Genomic DNA, 23,712 nt, shown 5'->3' with positions numbered 1-23,712 from the left:
AAAAAACCAAATTCAGATTTTCTGTAATATATAAAGTAAATTGAAAAATTAACCAGAGCAGATTCAGAAAAAATATTGAAGATGAATACATTGTGATTACAAAATGAAACCATTGAGCAAACTTTATCAAAGCTATTTCTTCTTAACAATTTATTTCAATTATAAATATGATAGTTTTGTTGTCTTTATGCTTAATGTCTTTTATTTTAACAATGCTCTGCCTTTGTAGATAAGAGATATAAAAATGTAGAGCTTGTTCTTTCTGGAAACCTGGTCATACATTCTTTGATGATAAATCTAAAATCCCCGGTCAAAAAAGTGCTTCATTTCCATTGCTTGAGTCCTTCCAGAAGAAGCAGTTTATCCACACTAATTGATTTTATTTCCATTCCTAAATTTAAACAGTGATACATCACATATCATCTTTAGGCTGTCTTTGTATGCAAGTTATCAATTCTTTTGGGTGTTCTGAAAACTTACAATGAACTATCAAACAGAATTGTTTTAAGCAACAACAACAAAAAAATGGCACTAAATTTAAGCAGATGTTATGGAAAATAAAGATTGCGAATTATTGTCAGAAGACCCAAAAGAGAAATGCATTTCTTCAATATTCTTAATTTCTCATCTTTTTTTTTTTGAAAATCGAAGTATTTAAGCTTCTCTCAGAGAATAAAATTTAATTTTTCATAAATTTCTCTGGGTGAATAAAACGTGAAGTAGCAACAATGAGAAAAACAAAAGCCAGGTTAACAGTCAAGGAAAGAAAGGAAAACACTGTTTCAAAATAGTAAAGGGAGTGGGTGGAGGTTGTGGCTCAGGGGTAGAGACCACGTGTGGGGCACTGGATTTGATCCTCAGCACCACATAAAAATGAATATAATGAAGGTATTGTGTTCCTGTGCAACTAAAAAATAATAAAAAAATAGTAATGGGAGTATATTTAGTTCATAGTCCCCCATGCCTATCCTGAAAACAGCAAGACAGTTTGAGTGGGACTGATGGCACTGTATGTTAATGATAAAAAATGTAAAGGGGGAAGAAAAACATTAGCAGATCATTTGTAAGTTATCTACCTCAGAAACAATTTTTCAAAGAAATGTAAGATTTCCAAAAATTGCTCTCTATTGTATAAGAGAAACTTGCAATGATTACTCTTTATATTAGATTAAAAATTAAATTTTAATAAATACAATGGTTTATAATATATAAATTAATCATTAATTTATAAATAACTTTTTACATATAAGATGAAATGATGAGTATATGCATATGTGGGATGTAGATATATTTATATATGTATATAAACATATACACACATATATATGAGACAGCAGGTAAACTGGCATATCTTGGGAATATATGGAAAAATATATATTATAGATAAGAAAAACAAATTTGAAGCCTCAAAAAAAGCAGAACAAAATTACCAGAACTGTTCAATACATGGTGCACAGGTTGGAGAAAAAAAAATACATATAAAACTGATATGAGATGATATACAAAGAAAGAAAACTCAAGAGGGACCAACACATCAATAGTGTATTTCCTGAAAAAAATGTTACAGAAGAAATGAAAAAAAAAATCAAAGATAAAATTGAAAACATACCTGAAATATACCAAGACTCAAAAATGCAGTTTAAAAGAACTCTCCAGATCCCAGGACAAAAAGGAAATTACTAAGTCTATGAGGTATCCTGAAAAAGAAACTGAATGCTGTGGCTGAAGCAAAGAACTTGTAGATATTTAGGAAGAAAAAATAGTTACCCATTGAGTTACATTTGAAGCCAGTCTTAGAATTCTCCACAGCAATACTCAGTGGCTTATTATAGAGGAGGTTTGATAAAAATATCCTAAAGGAAACTGTGACCTTTAAGTTTTATACTCTCACGCACTCAAACATTCTTAGCAATGTATAATTTGACCTAAGAGATTTTAACAATCTACCTATTGCCAAATTCCAGCCATCCTAGAGATATATCAGAATAAAATAACACCTAAGAATGGAAAGGAATCAGGTAAATAACTAATAAAGCTCTGTGACTCCATCAGCACCTAGAACTGAACTTTCTCCACTCTGTAAAGTATAATCAACAAACTGTAGGATTATTACTGAACTTTGCCTTCTGATATCCACTATGAGGAGCAAGAGATGGGGAAAAGGCAGGACAAGAGTGCAAGTATGAATTATTGGAAAACAGGGATTTAAGAGATCATTTATGATATGGATTCATGTAGTATTTAAAATAGGAACTCCCTAAACTTTTGAACTTCTATTTCATTCTTTTTTCTATTGGATTCCATTGGGGACTTATTGTAACTTCTTGTGAAGAATATTTATTTGATCATTTTTCATTTTAACTCATATTCTATTAAATACAATTAAAGTATAATTCAATTTTTTTGAATTAATAAAATGTTATTTAAAATATTTCCAGTAAAGCTGTGTTTCTGTGAAGCTTTTGTTATTATGTATCTGTCTGTCCTTCTTAGTATCATGAAGAATAGTTTGAAGCACCATTCATCAGTTGTTGATGGTGATTCACCAGAGGCAGTAGCTAACACTAGGTGATTTAAAAATCTTAATTATTTGTATTGTTTGATAATTTTTATAAATTATTCTCAAAATACATGTAATCATTCTATTTTGTTTCAAGTAGGAATTTATTATTTTTGCTAAGCAATAATCTTTTTTTCTTTGTTGGTTATTTTTAGTTATAGATAACAATAGGATTCATTTGGACATAATTATCAAGGCATTGAGCATAATTTGCTCTAATTCAGTCCCCAATACTTCTCCCTCCCCTTCCCTACTCCCTTCTCCCTTCCCATCCCTCTACTGATCTTTCTGATGCTTATTTATGTATTTTTAATTAGTGTCTTTTATGTGTGTAAACCCGTAGATGAGTCAAAATAAACAAGTCATGAGATGATATGTGGGAAAGTGACTGAGGCTGAGAATTAAACTCCTCTACCTTAGAAAACAAAATTATAAATCTGGACAGGATGTAAATACAATAAAAGACAGCAAGGAAAACATGATCCAAGCAAGAGCAATAGGCCAGTGGGTCTAGGGGAAGGGGAAGGAAGTATATGACCACTAAAAATCTTAGTTGTAGAGCACAGGATCAATCTTCTAACAGCTAACATATAATCATGTGGGTTAAATAAAACCATCATGACTTTAGACTCACCATAGATACCAGAACCTCTTTTCCTGATCTGGAGGAGATTTTTAAGGAAATAGTATCTTTTGTGGTTCAGAAATATGTATTGTGCAATGACCGAATCCCTTCAATATCAGTTCTTTTCTTACACTGGATTAAAACTGAATTTAATGTATTTCAAGTGTGTTGAATGCAATGGTGTTGTTCTAAAATCACCTCTTTCCCTTGCTCTGATCTTCCTCACCCCTTGTCAGCGTGGGTCTCTGGCCACATTTGCATTCATTTACGGGGTCCTGCATGTCTGAGCCTCACTCACAGCTGGGTGGCAAGGTTTGATGGCTTTCTACTTTGTGTCCTGTTTTATGACCTGACATTTTTAAAGAGCTCTTATTGTTTTGGTAAATCTCACTCTTTCCCAACTGTATATGAGAAACTATTCCACCAAAGGTTAAAGAGGAAAAAAAAAAAAAACATGATGAGGAAAAGAGGAGTCACAAATTCTGAATGAAAATGAGTGAGTGGTGTGGGAGAGTTCAACCTCACAGACAGCCAAGAAATGCATTTTCAAAGTCAGGGGAGATCCTGCTGTCCCATTTCAAAATGATCTTCAAATGAAGAGGCGGAGGGTGAGACCAAAGGAACCCTGGGCATGTAAACCACACAACTTTTCCCGGACTGTCTGAAATTTCAAATTCCCAAATGTGGGGTTGGTTCATGGCTTTCATCCTGACAATTCTCAGTAGGAAGCAATTCTACAGAAATAAGGTGAAATTATCTTGGCAATTCACTTGTAGGAAGCAATTTCCAGAAATAAGGCAAAATATAGCCAAAGAATTAATGCTTGAAGAGGCTCACCTTTGCCCTTCTCATAATTTTAAAAAGTAGATGCACCTACTCCCTTCCCTAAGAATATTTATATACACTACATTATGCATTTATGATATGCTACATACAAATATTAGAATTAATATTTCAATAATTTTTTAAAAAATAAAAAAACATTTGCAATGTTAGATTAAAATTGCATATTTGAAATAATTGCAAAATATATGCTTTGTAAAGTATGTACTAAAATATGTTTGTGAATGTCAACTTAGAATTTAAAATGTCAACATTTCACAATGGTCTATTCTGGGATTATTTGATTAAAAAGAGTGAAGTTTTATCTTTTTTGCAATTACAAATTTCTACATGTAATTCTTAGTTGTCTTTGAATATTTTCATTGTGAATTTTATTATTTTACTAATTATCAATAAAAACTGCACCTAGAGAAATTCTGTTATATTTTATTATTTGTACATACCATATGAATACTTTTTTTGGTTTGGAATGAAAATCACGTATGTAGTGTTACACCTGGGTCCCTCCTGGTGTAAGATAGTATGTGTATTGGATTTTTTACCTTACATTAAGTTTTTTTTTTTGACTTTTTATATATTATTGGTACTGAGGATTGAACCCAGGGTCAATTAACCACAGAACCACATACCCAGCCCTTTTTTATATTTTATTTAGAGACAGGATCTCACTGAATTGCTTAGGGTCTCGATAAGTTGCTGAGGATGGCTTAGAACTCAAGATCCTCCTGCCTCAGCCTCCTGAGCTGCTGGATTACAGTTGTGTGCCACCGTACCTGGATTTACATTGTTTTAAAGTAAATCTATTTTGCATGTCTTGCAATTTTTAGATTTTCTTATTCTTCACAGTCTTATTTAAAAGTCTTACAATCACAATTTCAATTTTCTAGTTATATATAATAGCAATTAAAGACTATAAAGTAGGTGGAGACTTTTTTTAGTAAGAAATTACTTAATGAGTTGATTTCAAAACAATGCTAAGCTCAAAGTTAATAAACTCAGTCCAGCAGCTAAACTACCACACTCTGAATCAAAAGGTACCACTTTTCATTTTAATTTCTATGAAACTGTAGAATTCCCCACTATTTTCATTTGTAAGGTGGTTATTATAGTTCATTTTTTTTAACCTACCTACCTTGCAGGAATGCTGTGAGGATTAATGAGATCACTCCTATAAAGGATTTGAGTTCCTCGGAGATGAGAGATATGAAAATGTTATTATTATCCTGTCATTCATATATTAGCTTGCTCTCTCTTTCAGGACCTGAAGGTAGAATCAAAAAGAAACAAATTCTGATCCATGGTGAGAAATATTTAATGAGATTTTCCCACTTTTTCCATGTTTAATACCTAAGCTTCCCAGAACCTGATATATTAAATTTATTTCAAAGACCATTTTGCATACTGATTTGATGTCTTTTATGTAGAAATCTGGTTGCTTTAGGTTAGGTTTAAAGTGAAATCAGATGTGCATTATTTTCATTTGTTTGAAATGAAGTCCACTATATTTGGATGAATTTCTGTATATTCAAATTTATTAAATTAAATTCCAATTTTATGCTGTTAAATAAAAAAGAGAAATGTATACCCACAACTCAATTAAATTATGAGTTAAATTCCTTGTTTTCTGACATTATCATTACTTCCTTTTTAATGTTTTCTGTTCATTTTTTATGTTCAAATACTCTTAACAGCAGTTAAATTTTCTTTGGGCTCCAAGGACTGCAAGATATCTTCTTATAAAGCCAAAGAAAGCATTAAAACCTGTATTAAAGGCAGTTTGTTGACACTGAACTTTCTTTCCAGGGATTTATGATCATTTCACAAGTTCTGAAATGACAGGTCTCTCCAAATTGTGGCACTCCAGGATTTACATCAGAGTAAAAGTGCTCTTCCCGACTGTATTGCTTCACTTCGCAGGTAGTCGAGGATTTTATTTAATTCTCTATAATTGACTTTTGATGTATACATGCAAATATCAAGTTTATCATGAAAATATTGCAAGAGATGTGGTTGACTTTTTAACATTACCGCCTTCTCAAGAGAGACTTGAACATAGTGATTAAAAATATTGCTAAAGTAAATCATCCAAATGATTTTAAAAATCTTGGCTGAAACTGCAGACTTTCTCATTGATATTACACTGCCTGTAATATTTACAAAAAAATCCAAATTTTGTTACTTATATTTATTTCATTAAGCCAATCTTATCCAACACTGATAATAGTTTCATATTTTATTTTACATATTTTCTTCAGCTACTTTAGCTTAATAAACAACAAAACAACTTAAATACCCTCAAATGCATATATTTTGTTTTGAACTTTTATGTAAAAGAGCGAATTATTTATAAAAAAATGATATTTTACTGTACTCTTCATTCTCCGAAGATTTTTTTGACTTTGAGTGGATCTAGATCTTGCAACCTGTGAGACCATAAATTAATGTGTCAATAATGAAGTACACTAATCTTATTTTTAGGTTACTTCAAAGATTGTGTGCTTGACTTATACTGTTAAATATAGTGCTAATCTTCTGTTAACATTTTATCTTCTTTATTGTAACTACTTACTTATTTTATACATACATTAATTCTGAAAAAGTTTTCATTTCAAGAATGAACAATAGTAAAATGAACAAATAATTCTTAAACTGGAGACAGTTTGTTAAAGTTTTGTAGCTTTTTTCTGTGTTTCTTTGGCGTGCACACACACACACACACACACTTAACTGGTTGCACTTTATAAGAATAATAATATTCTCCTATATGGCCAAAATGTCATTTTTATGCCGAAGACTATTAATGTTCGTTTCGAAATATCATATAGTATACAGTCCAATTTCAGATTCCACAGATTTTCCTAAAAGAATCTTTGAGAATATCTTCAAAATCCAGATCCAATCAAGTTTTAAGCCTTATATTCGATTGTTATGTTGCTTTACTCATTTTACTTTAAGAACAGCTGTCTTAAGCTTCTGTTTCCTTACTCTGAAGTAGTATGTCCCTATAGCATGTAAGTCCCTTTGTTTTTAATTTATCTAATTACGTCCTTGTGATAGAAACATTAACGGAAGTATAAAAATGTAATAAAATTATTACAACATCTTAGTGATGGTATGTCTTAGTGATAGGAAATTTGATCACTTGGTCAAAGTGGTGACCATGGATCTGTCACTCACCATGTGGCACTTTGCCCTTTACCCTTTTCAATCAGTGAGTTCTCTATGGGTGACTTTTTGAGACCATGTGAATAGTCTATATTATGCAACTTATGTAAGCTTTTCACTGAAGGACTTGAGCATCAATGGATGATGCTGTCTGAATCAATTATTCTACTGAAGTTTGAATATACTGATATTCTAATTTTGATTTACCTGTATATTTATAAACTGGCATTCCGTCTTCCTCTCTTGGTTTCCTTTTTCATATGACTACTACTACATAGTCACAAAGTCATTTTTGATTCAAAGTACTATACTCCAGTGTGATAAGTAGTATTATAAGCTTAAAATGTTCCATCTTAAAAGTATGAAAGTCCAGGAATTAGCTTCTATTTTGTGTTTGTCATGATTTGGGGGATTAGTTTTGATATTCATGTGATTTGTTTTTATGTAATTAATTTGTAATTTTTTTTCATATGATGATTATCATTACTTGACCTATCACACTAACAAAGTATTATTGCCATTTGTAAAAACAAATGTGTTTTCACATTTTCAACTTTTCACATTCAAACTTTAGACATAACTTTCATATAACATTTACCTCATTAGCAACTCATAATTTTTAATTATCAAGATTTGTATTTAAAAAATCAACTTACTACTTTTGTTTGTTTTGTTTTTCAGCAGTTTTAAAAAACTTTTAAGACTTTTTGTTTTCTTAACTATCAGTTCTTTGTAGTAAGCTTTTTATACAATTCCTTTTTAATTTAATTTAGTTAATTTCAAATAATTCTTGATTGTGCTGTTAGAAGAAATGCTAAGAAACATACAAGAACTTTGTTTCTTTGCAATTTGTGTATTTATTTCTTCTTCTTAAAAAATAATTTTATCTAAGTATAATTTACCCACAACAAAATGTAGTCATTATAGAGGAACATTTTGAGGAATATTGACAAACATACATAAACAACCTTCACTGAAATCATGTTAAAGTTATTCCAATCACCCCCAAATAATCTCCTCATTTCACATTACAATTTCTTTACCCCCAGCATTGGCAGGTCCTACTCTGCTTTGTGTTGCTGAGGACCAGGTTAGCCTTTTCTGGAATTGGTGTGACTGGAACAACACATCATGTGCTTCTTCCTCTCAGCCTCAAGGTAAACATTGTTGGTAAAAGGATTAGCAGTTTGTTTCTTTTTCATTGCTGAGCGGTGTTTCAGGGATGGGACACAAGTCAGGTTGTCTGTCCACAGAAACCTTTATGGACACAAAAGCTGCATCTGGAATTCAGTTACTATGAACAGAAACCCTAGAGCTACTATGTACTGTCCTCCTGTGGATGCACTCTTGTTTCTTCTGGCAAAACCACCAGAACTACTATTTCTGGGTTGCAAGCCAAGGGGATGATTAAAACTCTATAAAATAATTTTCTAAAGTTCTTGTACCATTTCACTGCATGTGAGAATTCCAATTGCTAGGCATTCTCACTCTCTCTCTCTCTCTCTCAAAAAAAAAAAATTGGTGTCATCTTGATATTTGGAAGAAAAAATTTCACCATATGATTGTATTATATTCCTTTTCCTTTCATCCATTTTTCCTTCTCCCTTCTCTTCCTCCTCTTCTCCCCTCCTCTCTTTTGGTTCATACTCTTCCACTTCTTCCTCTTTCTCCTCTTTGTGAGCCTGCCAGGGGCTTGCTTTAAAAACAAAACCAAACACTACTGGGCCTTGTTGAGACTTAGATTGATTTCTATTTCCCCCCAATATGTTATTTTCAATTTACATTCACTTCAGCCTTTATGCTATTATTTGCTCCACAATTTGTTCAAACATATTTCTAAGATCTTTTCCTGACTTTGTAATATAACTACATAGCTCATTAATTTAAAGGCCTTCTTCGTTTTCAAACTGAGCCGTTGATCTCTCTCTAAGAAGTGTTTTAAATACATTCTGAGGTCTTCCGTGTAGTATTTATTTCCATTTTGCCTATTCTAAATACTTTTAAATGTCCATTATAATTATCATTTCATAAAGGCATAGAATTTAGTTTATTCTTAGTTTCCAAATTCAATAAATTGTTATAAATGTTTTCAGATATGTTCCTGTGGAAGTCAAATTTAGTTGCAGTTTTCTTTTTGTATCAATTAGACCACGTGAACTGTTGCGCTGTTATAAAGGTATTGCCCCTTCAGTCCATAGGTACCCTCTACCCTGCATGTGGTCCCAGACATCTTCCTCTTACCAAATGGTACAGACCTGTTGGTAGAGGTGTGGAGGGAGGAGGCAGGATCCTCTTGCTGGCTGCATGAGCTCTTGCAGGCTCTTGAAGTAGGTGGAGGCCAGGCAGGGTCCACACCAGCTGCTCCCCGGCAGCTTCCAACACACCCCCTCCTTCTTCTCTCAGAAGTTGCTCCGGCCTGACCACTCAGATGAAAACTTCCCAGTGTGGTCTGCCAGCATGGCACCCAGTGACCTTCTTGGCTCTTTCGTGAACTTGTGCCCTGTCCAAGGAGGTCTGGTTCTCAGGCCTAGAGGAAGCAGAGTAGGTGAGCGGACTCCTAGGCCTTTTCCTCCTTTAGTATTGGCATAAACACTAATCACTGTCTAGAAAAGCTTATAGTGAGATAAGAAGGACTCTAAAGAATGTGATATCAAAAGAAATACATGGGGAAATTGACCACGTACCTGATGGCCAGTCTTTGGGTCAGAATCAAAGCTGAATGCCCTGGGCTGTAAGTAGAAGAATGCACTCAGAAAACATCGGAAGAACTCCACCTGCACACAGGGCCTCCACTGATCCCACAGGCGGCCCTTGCTGGTAGCAGTGGTGTGGCCTCCACCCGTCTCCAGCCAGGAGTGCATGAGTCACAGGATGGACAAACCTTCCCCTGCGGAGTCCCCCAGGTTCTTTGGGAGTAGAAAACAGCACACGGGGACATTTGCAGCTGTGGGGTTGAGCATTTAGGTATTCTGTTTTATTCTTAGAAGTGGAAGGTGATCTTATACCTGCTCTTCTTATATTCTTTAGAATTAAGTTTATCCATTGTCATCCTCCAACTGTAGTGAATAATTAATAATATGTATTTAAATGACCCAGTTCAAATTGCTATGTGATTTGTCTTTTGATTGGCCCCTAATATAATAATACTGGTCTAATACATACATTTTCTTGTGATCTACTTCTTTTTTCTTAGAGATGTAGATCATGGTTTCCCACTGTAATGCTGGTTTTGAACCATTTTTATAATACTTTAAATTCTTACTTCATATATATTGAGTGAGTAATGTCAAAAGTATATGAACAAATATTTCTTCTGTTTCAGATTGATGGATTTTTATCACTATATATACCCACATTGTTTCTAAATTCTAACATCTTATTAAAATAAGCAATTTGCCTGGTATAAAGTTTTTTCCATTAAACCTTTCATTGTCTTGCTATGTCAGAAAATTGTGTTTGTTCAATTAAGTTTAAGAATCTTTATCTTTCTTCTATTAGTTTGAAAGTTTTACTTATGATCCCTAATCTTCGTGGATCTTAGATCTTAGACATACACAATTTAATGTAACCCAAAGTTATTAACAACTTTTCATGTTTTAAAGCAATTAAATTATTTTTGTTTTAATTTCAATTATTTTTCCAAATTATAAACTATCAGGAAACAATTTTGGTTTACACTACTTTTTGTTTTTGTATAAGCATCAGACAATGTTATTATTCTTATGTATAATCCATGTTTGTATATAATTTACATGTTTATAAATATGCAGTTATTTGCCATCAAGTTTGTCTTTAAAGATGGGGTCATTGCAGGGATTTTAAAAATCAGTGTCATAATCAGATTTACTTTAAGTGGGCTATCATGGGAAGGTAAAAATGGGACCTGCAGTCCGGAAGACCAATTTTCAAGATGTTTATGGAGAGCAGAGTAAGAAATAATAAGGTGTTAAGTCAAAGAATCAGACTGCTTTAAATAGATCGGGACACAGGTGATAGAAATATGGGAAATAGAATGGTTCTTCAGAGTGTTGTGGGGGAGAAGTCACCTCAGCTGGTCAGTGAGAGGAAACAACAGGATATGTCCAAGTGTATGTTCCCTGGACAGAGGTTGGTATGCAGGTGGGTGGACCTGGCACAGAGCTAGCATGCGTAACTGGCTCACTTGTGTTGGAGCTTCGTCTGAAACATCTGTTTGGAGATGTACAATATGGAGGTAGAATCTCTAGCAGTCAGAGAAATGCAAATCAAAACCACCCTAAGATACCATCTCACTCCAGTAAGACTGGCAGCCATTATGAAGTCAAATAACAACAAGTGCTGGTGAGGATGTCGGGAAAAGGGTACACTTGTACATTGCTGGTGGGACTGCAAGTTGGTGCGGCCAATTTGGAAAGCAGTATGGAGATTTCTTGGAAAGCTGGGAATGGAACCACCATTTGACCCAGCTATTCCCATTCTTGTTCTATTCCCTAAAGACCTAATAAGAGCATGCTACAGGGACACTGCTACATCGATGTTCATAGCAGCACAATTCACAATAGCAAGACTGTGGAACCAACCTAGATGCCCTTCAATAGACGAATGGATAAAAAAAAATGTGGCATTTATACACAATGGAGTATTACTCTGCATTAAAAAATGACAAAAATCATAGAATTTGCAGGGAAATGGATGGCATTAGAACAGATTATGCTAAGTGAAGCTAGCCAATCCCTAAAAAACAAATGCCAAATGTTTTCTTTGATATAAGGAGAGTAACTAAGTACAGAGTTGGGAGGAAGAGCATGAGAAGAAGATTAACATTAAACAGGGGTGAGAGGTGGGAGGGAAAAGGAAAGAGAAGGAAAATTGCATGGAAATGGAAGGAGACCCTCATGGTTATACAAAATTACATACAAGAGGAAGTGAGGGGAAAGGGGGGAAAAAACAAGGGGGAGAAAGGAATTACAGTAGATGGGGTAGAGAGAGAAGATGGGAGGGGAGGGGATGGGGGATAGTAGAGGATAGGAAAGGCAGCAGAATACAACAGACACTAGTATAGCAATATGTAAAACAGTGGACGTGTAACTGATGTGATGCTGCAATCTGTATACGGGGTAAAAATGGGAGTTCATAACCCACTTGAATCAAAGTGTGAAATATGATTTGTCAAGAACTACGTAATGTTTTGAACAACCAACAATAAAAATTAAAAAAAAAATAAAATAAAAGCTTCACTGGAAAAATAAAAAAAAGAAAAGAAAAAAAGAAAAAACAATATGGAGGTAGAGATTCTAGGTGAAGGAGTGACATGGTCTGGAATCCAGGTTGGGAACATTTCGTGGAGGTGGGCAAGGTCACCTGTGAACTCAGGATTCCTGGAGGGCTGACTCAGCTGTTTGGGGACCTGGTCCCTACCTCTAATGGGTCAGGGACCTGGGGACCTTGTCTTTGTGTGGACCTCCCCATCCGGGCACCAGGGTTGGCTTTGACTTTCCAATCTGCTCTCAAGTGTTAAAACGTAAGGAAATGTAGTTTGGGGGTACACACTTCTGTCCAAGCGCATTTTCCTTATGCTCCCCTCTCTTTCCTTGTTGGTCTTGACTCTCAGTACAGTCCAACTTGTAAAATACAGTGGGTTTTTCTGTATATTTTATAGCAGTTTTATAAAGCAATAGTCTTCTACATCAGTGAGCAAAATGTTTCTAAAGAAATTTTTTTTGAATAATAAATATAAAATGATAGTGATTTTAGACCCGTTCAAGTTTCCAAGGGCTGTAAAGAAAACTGTAAAATTCAAAATGAAGAAATCAGATATTCAGATCTTCTGACTGTAGTAATTTCTCACCTTTCACTTACTCAAAAAGCTTCCTGTAATTTTAGGGTTTTGCCAAGTACATGTCTTTCAACTACAGACTTTCACACCTACAATATAATCCAGATGGAGAATTTACGCTTCTTGAGTCCTGAAGCTGATCTCCAGTGCATTGCACAGTGGAGGCATTCAGGACGGCATTCAGCTTGATATGGAGCTGAAAAGTTTAACAAAATTCTTTTTTTTTTTCCTCACGTATTTCAGCAAAACTAGCCAAGACCAGAGCTAGTTTATTTGCTCTTCAGGGAATTTACAACATCCCAAGTTTCTCAATTCCATTTGGAAGGGATACAAATATGGAGCCTTTCATTAGGGAAAATTCCTAAAGCTTATTAGTTACAAGGGTGAAATTATTGATAAATTAGGCAGATCCTAGAATGCTCACATGAATTTTTGCTTTTCTAAACAGCAATTTTTTTTTTTACAATTAAGAACAAAATTTGAATTTGCTCTAATATTTCAGATTTTTCTGGTAGCTTTATATCTAAGATGGATTTGAAGCATGACAATTTATATAATTTATCTTCAACCTAGCATTTACAGGTTGAAGACCAAGTTTGTAAATTAATGTTTTAATTCAAAATAGACTCTATATTGAGAAGTGTGTATTTTTATTTGCCTTTCTTGTGTACATTTTGTAGAGTCTTTTGTTGACAGACTACTGTTTATTTTTCTAAATACTTGATACATGGATTTGAGAGACAAAGGGGAGTTTAATTGGGTGGTGTTAACAGAATCACCATTAGGGACGAGGATTACGGTCAACCTGAATGAACTCAGAGTCACTACCCACTTATGGACCTGGGAGACAGCACTAAATATTATGGTTTATAAAGAAAGTTTTAGCAGTGTGTGTTGGGTGGGTGGATTGGATCATATAATTTTAGGCTATTACTTCCAAAGGATTATTTCCCACCTTAACAAGGAATTCTTCCACTGTGTAGAGGGAAGTGAAGGGCAGAGATGGTTCTCCAACTCCCAACAAAAAAGATACTTGTTGAAATAGATCTACTAGAAGAGTCCAAGTCAGAAAGGACACCAATAAAATTCAAATTATGTAGAGAATAACTCAGGGGTATACTTCAGAAAAAGCATGTAAGCCAAAGATGGAAATGATAAAATAAAAAACAAGCATATTATGGATAGCTTTAAAATAGATAATACCTAAATTTGAGAAATTTTAAGATGTGAAGAAGAAAAGGCTAAACCAAAAACTTCATAAATAAGTAAATGAAGAAAATCTTTTTCAGCTAAACAAATACTTAAGGTTTTCCTTTATAAAAGGGTTCAAAATGACAAATCAGGAATATAGATCAAAAATACACTGATAGACAGATATTATTGAGTATCAGTGTTTTTTCTTTGAAAATTTGAATACCCCTGGTACTCCTGTGAGTTGACTGCAGCATGCCAGGACTTCCAGCCTACTGTTTGGAAATCATGACCTCCTTTGGCTGCAGGTCAAGTAATACAGGTGTAATATACAGATTGTGAATATACATTTTTAAAATAATGCCATCCCATTTTACCACTTGTAGATGAAATATGTAACAATGCCTCACGTTGGCTAATGAGACACCCTGGCCCTCTGCAGTGCCGCCCAGCCCATTCACATCACTTGGGTTATCTGCAAGGTCCAGTTGTAACAAGGGAGCCAAAGCATCCAGAGCCTTCTACACAGTACATTCCTCCTTGAGCATCCTCTGACCATAAGGCAAGACTCTAATAAACCAGCATACAGTGTAAGAATAAAGATCAAATCAGGAAAAGACCTCCAGAACTTCCACAGGCTCAAGGATGGATTGGGATTGGAAAGTCATTGGTTAATTATATCACTGTAACAAACCAAGGATGAAAACATTTGTTCACGTCAATAGATTCCACCAAATCAGTCACACATTTATGAGTTTAAAAAAATCAAAATAAATAAAAAACGACTGGGAATTGAGGAAACATTTCCTAATGTGGTGACCAGAAAATATGGCTAACATGTGCCGCAGTCCGGCTGCAGCAAAATAACCGGGGGGGTGATGAGCAACTTGTGTACATGGACACAGCAGGAGTGGGAGCCGTTTATTGTAGGACAGGAGGGGTATTTATACATTCCACACAGCTTATCTTAATTAACATAAACTAGATACAGCAGTCAACCAATAAGGAATCTCCACACTTAATGGCTCTCTGGCGTTACTTCACAAACCACTCCCTCTGGCAAAATGCCAGGCGCCATCCTGACTTGTTTACAGACCCTAACAAACATGATCCTTAAAATTGAAGCACTGGAAGAATTCTCCTTAAAACTGAGATAAAGACTAAGGTGCCAGAAATCACCATTTCTCTTCAAAGTGGTCCAGAGAAAAAGAAGAAGTAAATGAAGTAAAATGTGTAACACATCAAGAATGTAGAAAAAAAAAAGAGCATCTTCACAGATGCTGTGGATTTTGACTTAGAAAATCCAATGAATTATTCAAAATGAGTGACGAAATTAATATGGTTAATAAGTCAACCAAGTTTGGCAGATTTACAGGTGGCCCATGACTTAGGATTGTCCATTTGTGATTTCTTGAATTTACAATGGTGCAAAAGTATACCCATGTGATCATTCTAATTTCTACTTTGGGTACAGTATTTGATGAATTGCACGAGCTGCTCAACACTTTATTATCAAATAGGCTTTGTGCTAAGGATTTTTTCTGACTGTAGTCAAGTGTAAGAGATCTGAACATACTAAAGGAAGGCGAGGCTGAGCGTCGTGATGTTTGGTAGGCTAGCTGTATTAAACACATTTTGTCTTAATATGTATTTAACTAATGGTGTATTTACCAGAATATAACCCTATCTTACATCAAGGGGCATCCATATAATTAATATAATAGCATTGGTTAATCTCCATATCATAAATTAAAATATACAAAATGAGATATTATTTTAAAATGTACTTTAAAAAATAACCAATGGGCCGAGGACTCATTTGATGTAACAAAGCTATGAAGTCTTTGGGAAGAAACTTACAGCTTTTATTGGACTATGTTAGGAAATGACTTGATTTGTTTGCTTTGCATTGCTATAGCACAATAGCACAGACTCGGGAATTTGCACAGAAAGTAAATTTACTTCTTATACTTCTGGAGGCTAAGTCCAAGGTCAAGGGGACTTCTTCCACAGTTGTTTTTTTTTTTTGTTTTTGTATTTTTTTTTTTGGTACAGGGAATTGAACTCAGGGACTCTTAATCACTGAGCCACATCCTAGCTCTTTTTATTTTTAATTTTGAGACATATTCTCACTAAATGTCTTTGTTCATTGCTAAGTTGCTGAGGCTGGTCTCAAACTTGGGATCCTCCTGCCTCAGCTTCCCAAGTTGCTGCAATTACAGGCATGGGCCACTGCACTGGGCTCAAGGAGACTTCTTACTGCCTCATGATATGGCAGAGGCATTCCGTGGGGAGAGAGAGAGAGGAGCAGGGTGCACACTCAAGACTCTTCTTCTTCTTGTAAAGGTATGAATCCTGTTATGGGGTCACAGTCTCTATACTCCAAAGGTCCCAACTCAAATTTCATGTGTTGGAAACGTAATCTTCAAATATAAATTTGAAGCTATAAAATCAAGCCATGAAAGACCTAACCTTATTATTGTAATGACAATTTTCTTGAATTCATTAAGTAATCAATATGATTCCGATCTAGGTGTTCTGAGGTAGAAAAGGCATTGTAAAAACGTCTACCTTATGAGATGCCACTTGTTCCACATGTATTATAACTGACAGAAACCTGCACATATATACTCAAGAAGACGCATTATAGAATATGCCTAGCATCATATTTGCAAAAAAAGAGAAGAAAACAGGAAACTGCAAATGGAAATCAAATGAGAATTAAGTGTGAAATGTTAGCACAACCAAGTTCTATATGACAATGAGAGCCAGCTACCTGGAGCAGCCCTTGAGTCTGAATGAAGCCGAGTAACACAACATGTCTTGGGGTGGTGTGCACAGGCCTGCTTTGTGACAACATGTACATGTAAGTAGAACATGTAATACTGATACAAATGACGTGTGCAAAACATGTTAAAGACATCCGTGGGAGAAATGAGCTGCACAGTCAGGCCAGGGATCCACCGTGGGTAGGACAGAGGACAGCACAGCATCAAGGCAGGGATGCCACCTGAGCTGGGAGTGTGGAACTCCACTATTTCATGAGATGGGCACTAAGGACCAGTGTCTTTCATGTGTGTGCTGCACGTGTGCAGATATCGATAGGAAACAAGAGGACACACATAGGCATTCACTGAAATATCGGTGCAAAGCACCACTGAACAGGCTTTTCTGAAATGTTTTCAAGTGGGTAGAAATGAATGTAGACTTTCTGCTTCAGCTTTTATTTTCTCTACAACAGGTGGAGGAAAGAGAGAAGGAGGAGTGGAGGAAGGGCAGGAGAGAGTGGGAAGGAGAAGAGAGGAAAGGGGGTATCTTTGGCAGGGAAATTAAGTATAATGCATCCCTTAGGAAATAAGTATGAAAAAGTGCAAGAAATAATTTTAAAATTAAAAAGCCAAGGCACATAAAGATAAGGTCAATTTCCAAAGGTCAGAGTGAGATAGGATACAAATATTGGAACATAGACTCTCTGAACACAGAAGCACATCCTTTATCATTGCACTACACCAGCTCCTATGAGAGCTGAACTATGCCCCAGCAGGGCATTTCTCATCTTCTTCTTTAGACGTTGTATAATTATTGTGTGATTATGTAGTTGTCTTTTTAATTATAAAATTTAGTTATCTTACATGAAAACCTCCTTAAGTAGTAAATGCAATACTAATGCAAATTGAAATGGCAAAGAGATGCCACCAGGAATCTATTAGAACATCATTCTAATAGTGTCTGACAGACAACACCAAATGCTGATGGGGATGCAGGGCATCAGCTTTCCCATCAGTGGCTTTTCAGGGTGGAAACTGAAGCCACCAGTTCACTGGTTTCTTACAAAACGAAAGGCACTCTCACAATAAGATCCAACAGTCAATCTGCTCGACATTCACCCGGAGGACTTTAAAACTTTGTCCACATGAAAACTGCACAGGAAGGTTTATAGCAGCTTCACCCATAATTGCCCAGACTTGGAAACGCCAGGAGAGCCTTCCATAGGTGAGCGGATAGACACATTTGGTATGTCCAGACAGAGCAATGTTATCCATTGGTAAGCAGACATGGAGTTTTCATGCTATAAAAAACATGGAGGGAACTTAAATGCATATTACTAAGTAAAAGAAGCCAATCTAAAAAAGGCTATGCTTTGTGTGATTCCCATCTTAGGAAATAAGATATTTGAGAATGAAATCATGTCATTTGCTGGTAAATAGATGAACCTGAAGAAAATCATTTTAAGGGAAATGAACCAGACTCAGAAAGGCGAGGGTCAAATGTTTTCTCTCCTATGCAGAAACTACAAAGAAGAAAGGAATAGAAAAAAGTCTCTCACGAAAATAGAAGAACAGTAGACACAAGGAAAAAAGATCAAGGGGGAGGGAGAAGAGGAAAGGGAGAGTATGGAGGAATTAAATCATCAAATTATGTGCATGTAAAGATGTGTCACAAAGAGCCCCACGATTGCCTATAATTATAATGCACCAATGTAAACATAATATATGATTTTTTTAGAAAAGGCAAAACTATGGAGATAGTAAAAAGAGCAGTGGATTCTATGGGTAGAAACAGTGAAGATACTCTAGGTGATGGCACAGTGATGAATGGCCCCCATGTTGCATTTGTTCAGAGCCGTGGAGCTACTAATGTACAGCACCAAGAGAGAGTCTAATGTGAGCTCCAGACTCGGGTGCCAACGTGTCAATGTGGGTCCATCAGTTGTGACAGATGTGCCTCTGTGGTGGGGATTGTCTATCATAGGGAGGCTGGGGCTGTGTGTGGCAGGGGTGCCTTCTACTCAGTTTTGCTGTAAACCTAACACTACTCTAAATAAGAAAGTCTATTCTTTTTATGAAACCATAATAATGCAATACAGATTTTCTACATGTACTTGCTGAGATGAGTTAAGAATACCTGATACATATCACTTGTAATTTCACTAACTGCTTGAGAAGCTAAGGTATTATGTATGTTGGTTGCAAAGTTAATTTATAATTGTGAGAGAATATCTGAGTTTCAGAACTTTTTTTTTTTCCAACTCTGAAGGATTGCCATCTTAAGCCTTTAATCTTTTATTTGGAATGCCTGTCATTTTTGAAAAGATGAAGAACGTTATACCTCAATGCGGAGACAGTTTTTCTTTGGGGACCTGTCTATGAAGGGTACATGACATTTATTATCAGTTGGCGAAAGAAAAGGTCTGAGTAACAGCAGATGAGGTTCAGTGATAAATCTAAATATCTATTCACCATATTTTTGGACTGTTTTTTTCTTTGGCTATTTTTGCTACCCCTGCAGCTAGCAAAGCAAAATTGTTTCTAATGCCATTAAAATGTTCTTTGCACTTCAAGTACCTAGCTTATTTGTTCTTACTGTTTCTCTGAACAGAACAATTGTCTGAAAATAATGTCTGGCATGTCTTTTCAGAGAAAGGTTAGCAGAGAAGAGATTCCAAGCAAAAACACAAGGTTCTATTCTCTGCATTCTTTACTTTGAAAAAAACAGTTTAAAGTTGTTGAATTGCTCAACGTGCATGACAATGACAGCCTCCTTTTCTTGCATCTTGCTTCTTGAAGTTTGTTTAGCCAGTTTTGGAGCCTCTGAATGGCGAGCTATCTTCCTTATAGCACCAAAGAGAAATATAACCTTCCAGAAGAAACCACTTCTTGGTGAAAGCTGCAAATGATTCCTTCCTCTGCTATGCCTGGAAATTTGCATTCTTATTGAAGTAAACTTCAGAATTTCCTGAATGTTGAACTGATTTTATTGAAAATCACTATTCTATAATAAGTTTTTTCCCCTATTTTCTTTACTGCCCAGAAACCAGCATTTAGAAATAATCAATGTTTTTCCTTTAATTGAAGCCAGTCAGGGTCTTGGAGGGAAAAGGTTACAAAGAAGGAAAAGCTTTAGGTGATCAGCATCATTTTAAGTCACTTTTAGATGATACAATTGCTAAAATTAGTTACTAGAAATCATGGAAACTAATTGTGAACAGATACAAGTATATAAGCTAGAAGCTTCTAGTTTTTAATTATTTTTGCCCCTTTTCTTATTTTTTAGAACATTAATTAGTAAGTGTAATTTTGAAAAGGCCAAGGGATATGTCCTACCATCCTTCTCTTCTCATTGAGTTACCATATGCTATGGAACATGGTTTGCCATTGGACAATTTGATATCTTTAAGCAGAAACTCTTTACCTATCTGGAAGCTGCCATAAATACAGTGGTTTTCTCTTTTAAAATGTAACAAATCACTTACTTGTCTGAAAATTTCATTTTTATACATTTCTGTTTTTAATGTTATTATGCAACAGAAACAGCTCAGATACTTGAACTGTTTTCAAATGTGAGAAGACCTCATTTATCTCCATGAATTGAATTGAAATCTACACGGTGGCTTTTCATGTCATTTGTAAACTAATTTTTAATATTATAGTGAACTAAAATCTTACCTTCATAACTATGTACTTTATTTATTTGATACTAAATTCTTTCAGCTAATAAGTTGAAATCATCAGTATAAGAACAGACACACACACACACACACACACACACACACATCCCTACAACCTACATCATCATGGCTTCAATGGCAGGGATTTATTTTTGTCACATCATAAGGAGCTGTCACACAAAGAAGGTTTGTTGGCATTGATGGAGTGGTGATCAGTGACTATGATTTCCTCATGGGCACAAAGTGGCTACTGCAGCTTCAAGCACGAGCAAGATAAGCGTGTTCTCTATACTCACATTTTTCTATGTCTTTCATTTTTTTGGTGTTTTTTTCTTCTAGAAGTATCTCTAGAAGTCTTCATTTTGCAGCTAATGGATTAGAATAAGCTACATTTATACAAAAATAAAAAGAAAACATAGAAAGGTAAGCATTTGCCTATAAGGTACCTTCTTTAGTCAGAAGGGGAAGCATGGGAGGGTTTTGTTATCATGATGCCAGTTCTATTTTCATTATTGTACTACATTTTTGAAATTGTCTTCAGGGATAATTTATTAACCTCGTGAAGAATTCAGTCTCATTTCTTACAATGAGTGTAGGTGATCATTACCAAAAACCAAGTAGTTCCATTTACTCTCTTCTAATTTCTTGTTAACTTCACAACAACTGGTGCTAATTGGAAACAGAGGAAATATGCTCAGTCCATTGTGTGATGTGTCAGAGAGAGAAATGTGTGGATTGAGTGGCAAATTTGAGAGGTGCCTATATAAATGGGTGTGTCTTTTGACTACTACAATCTGATAGCATGTGATTTCCCAATTTGTTAAATCTGCAAAAGACAGAATTAAATCTTATAGTGCTGACTGTTGTAGGAATTTGCAAGGGTCTGTGCTCTTGGAATCCCTATGGTCCATTGGTTGGGTCATTAGATGCTGAAGTACTTTCACAGCTGCTGATGGCAATGCTCCCCACTGGAGGGGACAACAACACACCTGTTTTACATGCTGTATAGGATCCAAAATAACACGTTTCAGCCACGTTTTTGAAATGGGTAATGCAACATATTATTTGAAAAAATGCTTAGAAAATTACCTGCACTAAAATAATAAAAAAGCCTACACATAAAAGTGCATCCTTTGTAAGTTACATCTTTATGACACGTAACAATGCACTGTTCCAGATGAGCTGTGAGGGTGATATTAAGACTCCAGAGTCCCAGCACAATATCAAACACAGTTGAACAAAAAATATGTGCAGAGTGTGCATGGTTAGCCTTCGTTTGAGTTCAGATTGATGACGTTGTAAAGCACCAAATAGGTAAAATTTTCCCTCAGCCACCAAGTCACTCATTTCTAAAATGCTTTTTTAAATTAAGGTATGGTAGTGACATATAATTTAGCTTAAACTATCAATTCAAAACTATCTTCCCACTGACTCTATTAGCAGTTATTATTCATAAGGTAGAACATTTAAAGCCTAAACAAAATGACAAACCCAAAGTGAACACTTTGAATGCTAGAGAGAGAGAGAGAGAGAGAGAGAGAGAGAGAGAGAGAGAGAGAGAAAACTGCTGACACACAAGTATATGCATGTATGCATGCAGGTCATGGGGTTCTGGGGTAAGTCAATGAAGAGTAGAAGTCAGGAATAACTATGTCCTTTTGGCATGGCTATTAAATAGAAGGGAAGCAAGAATTGCAGAAATGGAAGGAGAATATTATGCAAGCTGACTTTTGAATGAGAAAACTTCATAGGAGCTTAGTGAGTGCATGTACTTTAATCAGATTGGTTGTTCACAAAAGTTATTGAGCAACTAGCTGCTGGTGTTCTAGATACCAAAAGAAGATGAGAGGTTGGATTCCCTCTGCAAAATACTTATAATCAGATATCAGATAATTTACTTATATTTAAGAAGGGCAAGATAGAAGATAAGAAATTTATTTTCAAAGTCAGATTAAAGTAGATGGCACAGCCTGGTTTGATGTTCCCCCCAAAGTAACCTGCAAGGAAATGCTCACTGTGTGAGTCCACACAACTGTCACCACTGGGCGTGACTGCGGGTTAAGAAGTTGGTCCAGCTGATTAGGGGGCTGCTTTTGCAGAGTGGCAACAAAAAGCTTACCATGGGCAGCAGCAAGGATCTCATCTCCTTGTGATAAAGTACGAAGAATTATGTCTTTAAGCCAAAACGGAATAAATAAAACTACCAGAGAGCGTTAAAAAACCGCCTAGCACGCAGGCTGGCTGTTCCCCCTGCCAGTTAGTCTGTGGATATGAGAGGAGAGCAGGCTTTGAGGAGTGCGAAGGAGAGTTCCGCACTTCACACTTAAGAAACAAATTCTGGGAAAAAAAAAAATGAAATGGAACCCTTCCAAGGTGACAAATTGTAAGATCCTTTTTGAGCAAGTAGAAACCATTTTCTTTTCCTCCTGAGATTCTCTTGAAGTGCTTACACATCATTTTGTGGTTTGGGACAAGTAATGTGCCAAGTGCTTGAGAAATTCCACTGTCATACATCCTTTATAGCCATTAATTCCTCTTTTCAAAGTTGGAGGTCTTGGGAACAGTCATGTCTTTATAAATTCCTGTTCGTGCTCCTCTGGGTCAGTTTAGCTCTGACCACTGCTATTTCCTTTAGAATTTCTACTGGGATTTAAGACATCAATAAATGAATGTTTGTCAATGTGGATATGTGTCTATGCTACAATCCTGCATAGTCTTTACAATTTATGAAACACAGAGAATTCAAATTCCACCTTAGTTCCCAACTAGTTTAATTTCTTATTAATATACTTAGGCTCTGTACAATTTGTACTTTACAGTTATAATAACTTCATAGTTTATATGCAAAATAAAATGGACAAAAATCACTTAATCCTCTAAAAAAAGATGTAGCCCTCACTAATTCATTATGTCTCATCTTCATGGTCTCCCCTCTAATACACATATTTTATGTTTATAGAATATTTTAGAACCATTGCTATTACATTATCATGATTTATAAAGGCACATTGTAGGACAGTTATTTATGTCCAGGTAAATATTTAGATCTCTTCATCAATGTAATG

Source organism: Urocitellus parryii, chromosome 2 (assembly GCF_045843805.1).
Source record: "Urocitellus parryii isolate mUroPar1 chromosome 2, mUroPar1.hap1, whole genome shotgun sequence".
In the NCBI taxonomy this organism is placed as follows: domain Eukaryota; kingdom Metazoa; phylum Chordata; class Mammalia; order Rodentia; family Sciuridae; genus Urocitellus; species Urocitellus parryii.
Note: the sequence above shows the minus strand (reverse complement) of the source record.